Here is a 13,043-nt window from a genome sequence, read left to right as displayed (position 1 = left end):
GAAAGATTAGTGCTAACCTATTATAGAATGTGTTTCATGGGTTTTGTGTAATTAGGTTTTATTAGGACTTTTGATATTTCCTCCTTGACCTTTCTTTGATAATATTATAGTTTGAACTTTTCTTGAATACATTATGTGTCTTAGATGATATGCATGAATTATAATGGGTTGTAAGTAAGATCTTTATCATGATTTTAGAATCTATTAGTTGTTGCCCTTGAATATGATGAGTAGTTCCAAATCCATGATAAGGGAAAACCTAGGCAATCTTTTTGGATCGTTTGAGCTGAGCCAACATTTGCATATTTTTTCTTAATATCTTGATTTTGAGCCTTTTAAATTTTTTTACACGTTTAATGTTATTATTTTACTCTATAAATCCTTAATTACTAATCTCAATCCTTTTGAAGTATCTAGTGCTTACCGAACGTATTCCTTTAGTTTAAACCAAGTTGTCAATTTTCAAGCTGAAAAGATTAATCAACTTGCGACAAATATTTGTATGGGATCTAGGCATTTATAGATTAAGATGTCTTCATAGTGTTTAAAAATTTATTTATTAACTTCAAAACATATTTTGAATCACTTGATTTCGAATTTGAGAACTCAAGTTATGACCGTTTTAGTGAAGATTGTGCGAGCAAAATTTCTGGATGAGATTATTACGAAAATTGCGAGTTTCGAGCTTTTAATTTGAGTTTAAATCATATTGGGTTCGAGTTTAGGCTTAATTTTTATTATATTTGAGCTAAATATTGGATTTATCAGCTCTTATTATTTTATTATTTTAATTTTTTTATAATTATTAAGTATTTTAAGTTATTTAGGAGTTTTATATCAACAAGAAAGTTTAGTTTAAAACTACTTCTTATTTAGGTTAAGTAGAGTTTTAGTATACTTCAGAATTTTATTTAGATTTATTTAGCTAGCTTATATAAAGGCCTTACATTGTACACAGGAAATAAATTCATTATTATTCAACAACTTCTCTTTTGAGTTAATAAATTCTTTTTGGGTTTTTCTTTTCAATAATTTTTCTTAAATTTTCTTTTAAAAGAGTTTTAAAAATCTTTTCAGATTGTAGGGATAATCTCCAAACTTTTTACTTGCCAAATTTTCTTTCTTGGAGGGAAAATTAGAGCCACTTGAAGTGGGGTTATGGATTCTTTTTGTTTCCAAGGCTTCTTAGGACATCTACACACCACATTCTATATTTTCCATCTATCTTCTTTATTTTCTTCTTTATTGTTCTAATCTTTGATTTATTCTTCTATTTTATTTATCTTAGTTATTTATTTTAATTGTTTTTATTTGACTTGGAATCGATTGCGTTTCAGGTTGTGTCAAAATCTAAGTTTCTTTCCGAACATCTAGAGCCCTAAGTCAAATCTGCAACTTGGACAAAATTTATGATTTTCTTCCGCGTTTATCCATATCAGGTGACAACCTTAGTTAAATATACAAGGGTTTGTCGTCCCATGTATTAACATAAGGGACTTTTGAGCCTCTCTCGTATTAGGTGCAATTATAAGTGTCTCCTGGGTTTTTAATCCAACCAAATACAAGTTTTTCTATTTTCTAAAATAAAAATTATAAATTGATTTTAATTAATTAATTAATTTTCCAATTAAATAAATTTCTCAACTTGATTCTAATTCCGTTAAAATCATAACAACTTTACCGTAAAAGAATCTATGAGAAATTACATTTAATATTTCTACATTTAACGGATTTACTATAATCAATTAATTTAATTCCATTTTTTAACTTTAATAACTTAGGTAATTAATTAAATAATAATTTGAAAAACCATAAATTAAATTTTCATGTCATTTTCATTTAGTGAGAAAACCATATTTATTTCCAAATGTTTCTCATTTCTCTGACTTTATCATTTCTATCCATTTTTATTCATTTAATTTAACATGCAATTCATTTCTGGTTTCAACAAACTAGAGGAGAGATTGGTTGGACATATGTAATTAAGGCTCAAATGATTTATAATTAAGTTCTAGTTTTTCGCCTATTGAATGCCTATAATTAAGGGACACTCGCAAAGTATTTGAGTAAATGATCTTTATTCTCTTATTCACAAAGAATAATGAAACAATGAATGGAATGAGTACAAATGAGGGGGAGGCTCTCTATTTATACTTGAGCTCCCCCAAAACTGACGATCAAGATACATTTACATTGACGGACGAGATTAACCATATCCCATGATTTAAGGGATTTACAAGATATTGCCATATCAAATCCTATCTAATCTTACAAGATATGATTCCCTCTATCTTTTAAGATTAGTTACCATAATTGCCTAACTTGCCATATCTTCGCTATCAGGCCAACCAGGCTTCAATTTGACAGGGTTCTCCAACAGTTCCTTGAATCGGGCTAGCTCTCGTGGGCCAAATGATCCCCATCTAAGCAACAAACCTTCATCGGATGCATTTGGTGCGTTGGTCACGGGCTTCGAACTCTGACCTGTGACACAAGCGTATGGATCAAATTGTAATATAATATATGTTATAATGGAACACTAATAAGTGTTCTGAGGATCGTACGCAAGGAATTGAAGATTGGAGAAATTAATAATAAATTAATTATAAAAAATACTTTCTAGTCAAATCGAATCATGAATTAGTAGTGCAAATCCAAATTAATATTTTAATTAAACTAATTAAATTAGCCTTCTAAACTTTCCTATTACTAAAGTTGACAACGCGAGCCTCTAGCCTATGATTGATTAAATCCCTAATTATTTAATTAAATAATTAATTAACCTAGAATAAGTTATTTATCACCCTTATCTACGACTACAGTCTTGGTTAACCTTCACTAAGGATTACCACCTAAGTCACCCTTCTGGCCTCTTCCTAGGCATACGAATACCCTCCCGGGCTCTCCGTTAGGCATAAGTTATACACAAAAGGATACCTTTCCGACCTCACATGCCTCGATATTCTATTAGGGGCGTCACTCCCTAATATACTAGGCACTCTTGAATAAATAATCAACTTCAGATAAAGAATTACTTAACAAATAAATTAGTTTAATAATTGAATCATGCAAGATATAAAATAAACACAATAATTTATTCTAGTATTCATACTACGAGTAATCGACCGAATTAATGAAATAAAAAAAAAGAGAAGCAAAGAGAATAGAAGAGATAGGAGAATACTCATGATTATATATTGAAGTGTGGTGTCAGAGCAATCTCCGTTCGCTTGTCTTCACATTAGAATAAAAAAGCTCTGACTACATGAACATGAAAATAAAAGAAAACTAAAATTGGATTGAAAATTGTCTAGGTCTAGAACTACTTACAATTTTGGTGACCCAAAAGGTTGCTTATATAGGCAACGGCCTCCTTGGTGACCACTCAATCTCAAGATTCACTACCAATGAATAAAATATTATGCTAAAAGTTAAGGTCCAATTATGGAAATTTCCCAATGTGTTGTCCAAGGAAATCAACTCTTTTCTTCCACACCAAGTTGCATCGTCGAGGCATGGGGATGCTTCTCGTCCTGATGTCAAAATCTTGTCATTCTTCTCATTTCCATCGCATCATCATGATAAGAGGGAGCTCCTTGTCATGACGTCAAATGTGGTTTGGGCCTTGGCAACTTTGTTTAGCTTATTAGGCTCCTTTCCTCACGGCCCAATCAGCATTCCTTGTATTCTTGGACCTCAATTAGCATCCTGCACGCTCAAACAGCTCATTAGTCACTCATGATGCCTAAATCAGCCTTACAGGTCATTAAAATAACAAAAAATGCGTAAAAATGCTTATTTATTAATATTTTATTCCTAACCTACTAATACCGAAAATGTAATATTTAATTATAAAATGCCAATAAAAAAGCTCGTTAAGTGCGAAAATGACCTAAAATAACTACTACAAGTGATGTCAGGTCACCTATTAATTATAAACTTATTTAGTCACGAAGTTATCCACTGTAGTATTGTGACTGAGCTCTCCCTAATGATAAATCATTACGAAAGCAACTCGATCAACGATTGTCCAATGACCTTGCCGTAAGTGTGTAACCCTTATATGATATCCTTAATATCTTTGGGATAAATTTGCTCTCCTAATATGATCCTATTTTATCTCATGGTAACCATTACATATTCCTTCATGAAAAGTAAAGTACTATCAAATAGTAATTAAGTCATTCATCACAAAGACGAATGATCCTGGAAACACAAAAAAAATAGACTTTTTCATTACCTTTTTGAGCTCTAATTCGTGAAGTTTTGTAGTATTTTTTTGTCGAAATTCATATTTTAAGTATAAAATAATTAATTTGTATTTAAATTAATAAAATATTTAATTTTAATTATTTTTATAATAATTTTTCACAAATTTGGTTTATTTTCGATAATTTTGCACAAAAGATGAAAATTGGCTCGACAGACACCTTGAAAGGCTAGAATCATTAGGGTAATTTTTGCATCAAATGAATCAAGAGCATGACTAAATTATTTTCCTACCAAGGATGGTCCAATAATTATTATACATACTTTATATTTAATTTTTATCCAACATTAATTGGGTCAAAATTAATATAAAGTCAGAAGAAGAAAGTGGCCAGTGTGCTAAGTATAGAGGACTGAGCCACCAAGCAATTGGGCAGCCCAAAACTGTCTCTATAGTTGATCCAATCAGCTGATTTTAGCTCATTTTCATACTTGCAAATCATCCCTTGAGCTTCCCCTAAAAGCTATTCAAACCCCTCCACTTTTTGTGCTATTTACTTTTTGCCTCAAGCTAAATATAGAAAAATTTGAAACATTCAAACTTGCTTAATGCATGGCCAGTCAAAGGAGCTTGAATGGCTGAAATTTATTTGCTATTTTTAGCAACCATCCCTGTAAGGCCTCAAAAATAGGTCTAGTAGTTTCGAGTAAGTTTACCGAGTGCCGAGTGAAAATTGGGAATTAATCAGGTTAATTAGCGATTTATATTCTTAATTAGTTAGCTTAATTTCATCTAAAAATTGGTAAATAATATTCTGAAAAATAAAAATATTTTTAGACATTAATTTTATGGTTTTAAATAATTTTTGGGTAAAAATAAATATTTTGGTTTAAATTGGAATTTAAAAATAATTTAAAATAGGGGTTTAATTGGGTTATCTAAAATATTAATTAAATAGGATTAATTTGAAAAACAAGGAAAATGTGTAAAAGGTTTTATAGCAAATAAACCATATTTTCGAAATTTTGGAGGGAAATGAGCAAATTGTAAAAATAAGTGGGGTTTTCAATTTTAAAAACTCTGCAACTACCTCAATTTTCACTCATTTTCCACCCGAATTGAGAGCTCTCTCTCTCTCTCTCTCTTTCTCACACACACACACTCTCTCTATCTGCTTGTTTTCATAAACCAAATACTTAGAAACTGATTAAATACTTAGAATACATGTTATTGGACTAGGAATGAAGATTAAAAATGGTTTGAGGTGTTGAAAAGGGAGCTTAGTTGAGGAATTCCATATTTCGACTTAGTTGTGCAATATCAGTAAGGTAGTTTAGAATAATGATTTAGATTCATATACTTTATCAAATTTTTTGTTTCTTGTTACTATTGTTAGCTTGCAGCATACTTTGCCTCTGTTAAAGCTCCACACCAAGAGGAGGAACGTGCAAATCAAAATTGAAGCTCAAACTTGCTTGTTTGAACTTTTTTTTTCTTTTTCCTTAAAGAGCTAGGTGTGGAGGTGAGAGATATTAAGGGTCATTTGGTAAATTGGCCTGATTATGTGTTAAATTAAAGGTTTAATTGGTGTTATTAATGACTTAATTGCATATTGGATGGTTGGATTTGCAAAAATAAGTTTTATTTAATAAAAGTGCAAAATGAAAATTAGTTTGGTAAGTTGTGTATTATGCTTTTAGCATGATTAAATTGTATGGAATAAATTGATATTTGGAGCATGAATTGTTGATTTATTGAACGATTGATAAAGGTGTTCTAATTGGTATATGAACATTGGGAAAATGATATTTGCTATGCTTAATTTTATTAATGTTAAAATTGCTTAGTAACATGCTTTTACTTGCATTTTAACATCCTAAATTAAGTGATTAAACAACATAATATATGCCTTGTATGTATGATTATATTAGCAACATTGTATGGTGGATCAATTGGATATAGTTGGGATGCCATAGGATTTGTAAGTACTCGCCACTATTTGTGATATTGTGAGCATATGGTTTTTGGTGGACTAATTTGTTTGGAGTAGATAAGGAAGTGTTGAGCTTGAGTCTCCACTCATTGGGTTATTTAAGGCGTTATAAGGGAGCGTGTGGCTTCGGCCCGCTCAATTCGTAGGATTGTATTTGATTTGTGGGAGTTTAGAGATCCGTTTATCCAATATATGATCACACGTTTACTTATTGCCATGGATGTATTATGCCAATATAATTGATTGATTGTGCCAATATAATTGAATGCTTATATGTTAAAAGATGATTTTACATGCCATGGAAAAAATTGATTCTTAATTCTTGAAATAGCATGTGATGTCATGGTGAAATGTTAACATGTTGTGACTAAAAATTTAATGCTTAATTGCTTTGATTTATGCATGATTGGGTACAAATTACTTAATGTTTTTACTATCATTCACTGCACCCTCTCATTTCGTACAGAGAATTTTCAGGCGTAAGGAATCGAGAAGCAAGTGCAAGGGCAATCCAAGAATAAGCTCGATAATGTCTTAAGAAATTTACTTTAGAGACTATATAGGGGCATTGTGATGGTTTTGGGACTAGTGTTATTTTACTTGTAATGGACATTGGACATTAAATTTTGGACTTTAATTTTGGTGATTTTATAATTGCTTTAATACATGATTTTATGTCTAATTGATGTTTGATTTATGGTATGTTGATGAGTGCTCATATGGTGGTTGATAACACGGTGTATGAAGCATGTATTTTATACTAACCATGTTTAATTGAAGCTTACCATGGAGTGGATTGTTTACGACTAAGGTATGTAGCTTGTGTGAATTAATTGGTGTTTGCTAAGCGTGTAATTGAGTGTTAAATTTTGATTAATTGTTGCATATTTGTTGTAAATAAATAAAATTGGAGATGTGTTGATGTTTATGGTAATTAATTGTAGTTATTTCAAGTTTAATGGGTAAGTAAAATATGTAAAATCGGGTAATTAAAATGAATTTTTGACAAAATAGGTGTAGTAGTTTGCACATGGGCTTGTGTCTTTTCACATGGGCTTGTGGGTTTTTGAGGTTTGATTTTTAGTTTTTGTAATCTAGTATTCTAATTTGCTTAATTAATAATTTAGTTTTAAAAATTGATTAGATTAATTGAAGCCTTTAATGATAGGGAAACTTGGTAATATTTTAGGATTAGAATTGTAACTGTTAATATTTGGTAGAAACACTCTTAATTTTTAATTTGGAAAATGTACTAAAAGTTTGTAAAAGTTAGGATTTAGTCCTTAATAATAAAACTTGAATTAGACATAGTAAATGAACTCAAATTAAGCTGAATTTTTTAGAGCTTACATAATTTGAATCAAAGAAGGTCAGTAACTATTTAGAAATAAAGTCGGGATAGTTTAACCTTAGGTAGTAAAATGACCAAAATACCTTTAGGTTTAAATACTTAGAAAAAGTTTTAAAATGGTTCACAAATTACTTTCACATTAATAATTGATAGTTAATTAGTCATAAATGAGGTGTTATAAGGTTAGGGTGTGCGTCGGGTGGTCGTTTGCTAGAGAGTCACTTTGACGGCTAATGAAACGCTTCGAATTTAGGTCGGTCTATCCCGATCGGGTTTGGGGTGTCACAATTCCCACATATAACTACCCCTATTCCCTTCCTCATTTCACACACCATTCATTCCCACACATCTCTCTCTTTCACTCGCTTTTTCTCTTCCATTCCCTTATTTGTTTTCTCATTTTTCTTGTTTCATTCCCTTCCTGATTTCCCTCTTGAAAAAGATATTTCATCCACCTTGGAGTAGCAGCATTCAAGTGTTCGTGAATGCCTTGGATCGACAGAACATTAAAGAAGGAGAGGAGCGCACTAGTCTGGTTTCGGAGAAATACTAAATTTGCTTTCTAATTCCCTTCTCTTTAATTTTCTTATATATGTTGTGATCATGAACATGGATATTTGTTGTGTTGTTATTCTTGATTTAATTAAAATGACTTGAGTTTAATTCGTGTTAGATTGATTGGATTTTATCCACTTAAATTATTATAATCGTGTTCGTGTTGTTATTTGGCCTTGGTAATTTGTTCAATTAAATAAAATCATGTCTATGTTATACTTGCATTATAGTTGTAAGGTAATAAATGAAATAATTATTAATCATATTGAAATTATAATTAATTAACACAGTATTTAATTGGTGCATGTTTAATCTTCTAAGGAATCTGAAGGTTAAATTAGCGACGGTATTAAACGGTACATTAGTCTTGCATAACTTGCAACATTATAGTGATTAAATTGTTTCAACATAGGACTATGTTGTTACTTCACTTAATCTTTTACTTGCCTATGAAAATTGATTAATTGTTTGAATTGACATAGTAATATTTCAAGAGATTAATTGGTTTAGTAAGTTTGTATGTGCATTAGTTAGCAAAATGCAAAGTTGCCGTGAAATTATTCGTACAGCATGAACATGAGTTTAGTAATTTTAAGTTAAAGAATGTAATTAATCTAATACATTTATATCATCTTGATTAAAACTCGTCTTTTGAAATCGCGCATTGGAATTTTTACTTTTTATTTTTCTTAGTTTAATTACTTAGTTAATTTTTAGTTTTTATAAACACTTCTTCAAATCAACATATTTTTCTTTCACCAAATTGTTTAAAGTTGCATTTAATAAATGTTTTTCTTTCACAATCCCTGTGGGTACGATAATTTGACATTTACTTTTCACTTTATTACTTGATATGATTGTGTACACTTGCATATTTTCGTCGTTCCAAGGTTTTGGCACCGTTGTCGGGGACTATTTTAAAAGACACTATTTGTGAAATTGTTAATTTTACATTTTGGTTTATTTTCCTATTTAATTTTAATTTAATCATTTTTTTCTATGATTGTTTCAGGTGTTTATGAATATTGATAGAATTGTTGACTTACTCCTCGTAGACCTTGAGATTGAAAGGACCTTTCGACAAAGAAAGAGATAAGCAGTTTAGAGAAGGACCAAATAGATGAACTTTAAAAATCAAAATCAAGGAAACAAAGCAAATCATGCTCAAAATCTTATCCTTATTTCTAATGATAGGGATAGAGCTCTAAGACAATATGTTGTGCTGGTGTTTCATAAGCTTACACAGGGGATCAGGAGACTCGAAATCAAGGCATAACAATTTGAGCTAAAGCTAGTCATGTTTCAGATGCTTCAAACAGTGGGCCAATTTAGTGGAATGCTAATTGAGGATCCTCCATTTCATATTGTTTATGAGGTGAGTGATCCTTCAAGTTAGCCAGAGTACCCAAAGAAGTACTATGATTAAAGTTGTTCCTGTATTCACTAAGGGACAAAACTCGAACCTGTTTGAACTCATTTCCACCATATTCCATTACCACATGGCAAGAGTTAGCAGAAAGATTCCTTATGAAGTATTTCCCATCTAGCACGAATGTTAAGTTGCATAATGAGATCACTACCTTTAACAGATGGATGATGAGTCCTTGTATGAGGCATGGGAAAGGTTTAAAGAACTATTATGAAGATGCCCTCCCTCATTGCATCCAATTAAAGACATTCTATAACAGTCTCAATGCTCACACGAGGATGGTAATAGACGCTTCTACTAATGGTTCTCTCCTTTCTAAGTCTTATAACGAGGTTTATGAAATCATTAAGAAGATTGACAACAACAATTATCAATGGTCAACAAATCAAGTAGCATTAGGAACACAAGTCATTGGAGTACATGAAGTGGACGCTCTCACTTCACTCACATCTCAGGTATTCCCAATATCCTTAATGCTTAAAAATTTTACTACTAATAGGTTTAATAATTTTGCAACTCAGCCACCGAATCAATTCGAAAATGTAGCCTGTGTTTATTGTGATAAAAGGCACTTATTGGAAGAATATCTGTCAAACCCAAAATCTATTTACTACATAGGTAACCAGACCCAGAACCGAGGAAAGCAAGGACCACAATCCAATTGTTATAACCTATCTTAGCAAAACCACCCAAAATTTTTTTTGGAGTAACTAAGAGGCTGGACCCAGTAACACTTATGCACAACCTAGATCAACCCAGCCAAACGTTCCAATAGCCTAGAGAACCTATTGAAGGCATATATAGCAAAAAATGACGCAAATTTAAGGAATTTGGAGAATCAAGTTGGTTAACTTGTTACTGAACTTAGGAACTGGCCATAAGGTGCTTTGCCTAGTGATACAGAGAATCCAATAAATTTGGGGAAAGAGCATTGTAAAGCATTGACATTGAGGAGTGGAAAAACATTAGAGCCTAACATTGTCGAAGTTAAAGATGAGCAAGTTGATGCTCGAGATAAAGTGGAAGTTCAACCAAGTGTTGAAATTCTAGCTACACCAGAACCATAATCTGTAAAATTTGATAAAGTAACTTCTGAACTAATCAATTCCGATAAACTAACACCTTTTTTAGATACAAAAGTGTCACAATAGATAAAGTTTCCAGTTCAAGTTAAGAATGTTCCATCACCTTACCCTCAAAGACTTTAGAAGAAAAAATAGGAAGTCTAGTTTAAAAAGTTATTAGATGTACTCAAGCAACATCATATCAAAATTCCGCTGGTTGAAGCACTTGAGCAAATGCCAAAATACGTCAAATTCATGAAGGATATCCTGTCCAAGAAACGAAGACTTGGAGATTTGAGACGATTCTGACGAAGGAATGCAATGTATATCGAAAGATGAAAGACCTTGGATGTTTTACCATACCTTGCAACATTGAGCAACTTATTATGGTAAGACATTATGTGATTTAGGTGCAAGCATCAACTTGATGCCTATGTCCATATTTAGAAAGTTGGGGATAGGAGAAGTTAGACTTATTACGGTCACGCTTCAGTTAGCAGATTGATCTTTAGCACATCCAAAAGGAAACATTGAGGATGTATTGATACGTGTAGACAAATTTATTTTTCCTACTAAATTTTTTATCTTAGACTTTGGAGTAGATAAAGAGCCAATAATCCTAGGAAGACCTTTCCTAGCAACTAGAAGGACCCTTATTGATGTGCAAAAGAGCGAGCTTACTATACGTGTTTAGGATGATCATGTAACATTCAATATTTTTAAATCTATGTAATTTCCTGATGCAATTGATGAGTGTTTTGCAGTACCTAGGTTAGAGGATTTAGTTGGAGAATGGGAACTCAACTCTGTTGAGGGCCCATTAGAACAAGTTTTGATGTTAGACCCTTCAAATGATGAAGAGGTGGAGGAATACTTAGCTTTCCTAGAAGCTAACCAGAAGGGATTTAATTTGCAATCCTATTTGGAATCTTTAGAATTAGAAAGCAGAGATTATGTACAGCCAAAAGCGTTAATCGAGGATCCCCCTAAATTGGAACTAAAGATACTTCCCTCGTAATTAAAATATGTTTATATAAGTAATGCTTTGACTTTTTTCCGTATTGTTTCAACAGAGTTATTGAAGAGCAGGAAGTGAAACTTATTTCAGTGTTGAAACAATTTAAGAAGGCTATTCGATGGACAACAAAATTATGAAAGACAACAAAGACTAAACCTCATTATGAAAAACGTGATAAATAAAGAAATCATTAAGTGGTTAGACGCGTGTATAATTTACCTCATCTCAGACAGTTTATGGGTTAGTCTGGTCTAGTGCGTGCCAAAGAAATGAGGTATTATGATCCTAAAGAATGAAAGTAACGAGTTAATACCAACCAGAATGGTTACAGGATGAAGAATTTGCATAGATTATCGAAAGTTGAACTAGGCGACTAAGAACGATCACTTTCCGTTACTGTTTTTAGATCAAATGCTAGATAGACTCGCTGTGTAACACCCCTAACCCATATCCGTCGCCAGATTGGGGTTACAGAGTATTACTTGAACATAAGTACAATTCTGAACATCCTCATGTTAACACAGTTCATACTCATATATATATATCATTAAAGTAACTAATTAAACTATTCAATGCTTAAAACAAAATTTACACATAATGTACTATTTTAAACTAAAACAAAAATCACATTAATCTTTTACTTATTCGACTGTTCAATTACCTATACAAACTTACTGATTTCGGTTAATTAACAAGCCACATAATTGAGCATATTTTTATTTTATAACCAAAACATATGTGCAAAGAATATTATACACATATATATATCTAGAAGTCATGCACTTATATATATATATCATTGCCACGCCATGAACAAAAGCATACCAAAATTATACATTAATAGAACCCACAAATCATATACACATAATCACTCAATTTGATCAACTTATATTCGGCATTTGTACATTATAACATGTACAATCAATTTTTATAATTGTAATTAAAGTACTAATATATACATTATACAACTTTCATAAACATTAAATCACTTTAAGTATACATACATTTACCATGCAAACCATACCAACAAAATCAATTCATATTCAAACATCCACGTATCTCGTTAACATTTTTAAACCATCAATAATCAAACCAAATTTCATTCATTCAAACATAACATAACCTATTAATCCATATCATTTCCAAATACAAGCACATAACATAACTTATAATCAACCATGGTATTCGACATAATAATCAAAATAAACTTAAACTAATATTCAACCAACATCGAACTCAAGCATAACAATTAAGCCATTTTCTCATGGCTTTTATGTACAATGCTTTCAAAACAACAAAATCTCCCAAACTATTATCCTATACATGCCATAATGTTAACTTAGGATTACTAAGAAGGGGTACCAAAACATTGCAGACAGGTGTGATGACTTCGAGGATGGTTCCGAGCATAAAGCGGATCAAA

The 13,043-nt window shown here is 31.5% G+C and overlaps 1 non-coding gene across 1 annotated transcript; it reads right to left on the bottom strand.

Moving 5' to 3' along the window:
* Positions 1–9,666: 9,666 nt before the first annotated feature.
* On the bottom strand, positions 9,667–9,773 carry LOC121203793 (small nucleolar RNA R71). Its single transcript, XR_005898730.1, has one exon. It is a non-coding gene; the product is annotated as a small nucleolar RNA R71 (small nucleolar RNA).
* Between the last annotated feature and the right edge of the window lie 3,270 nt (positions 9,774–13,043).

The sequence above is a fragment of the Gossypium hirsutum genome, chromosome A07 (genome assembly GCF_007990345.1).
Source record: "Gossypium hirsutum isolate 1008001.06 chromosome A07, Gossypium_hirsutum_v2.1, whole genome shotgun sequence".
Lineage (NCBI taxonomy): Eukaryota > Viridiplantae > Streptophyta > Magnoliopsida > Malvales > Malvaceae > Gossypium > Gossypium hirsutum.
This window is presented reverse-complemented; position numbering and strand designations above follow the sequence as displayed.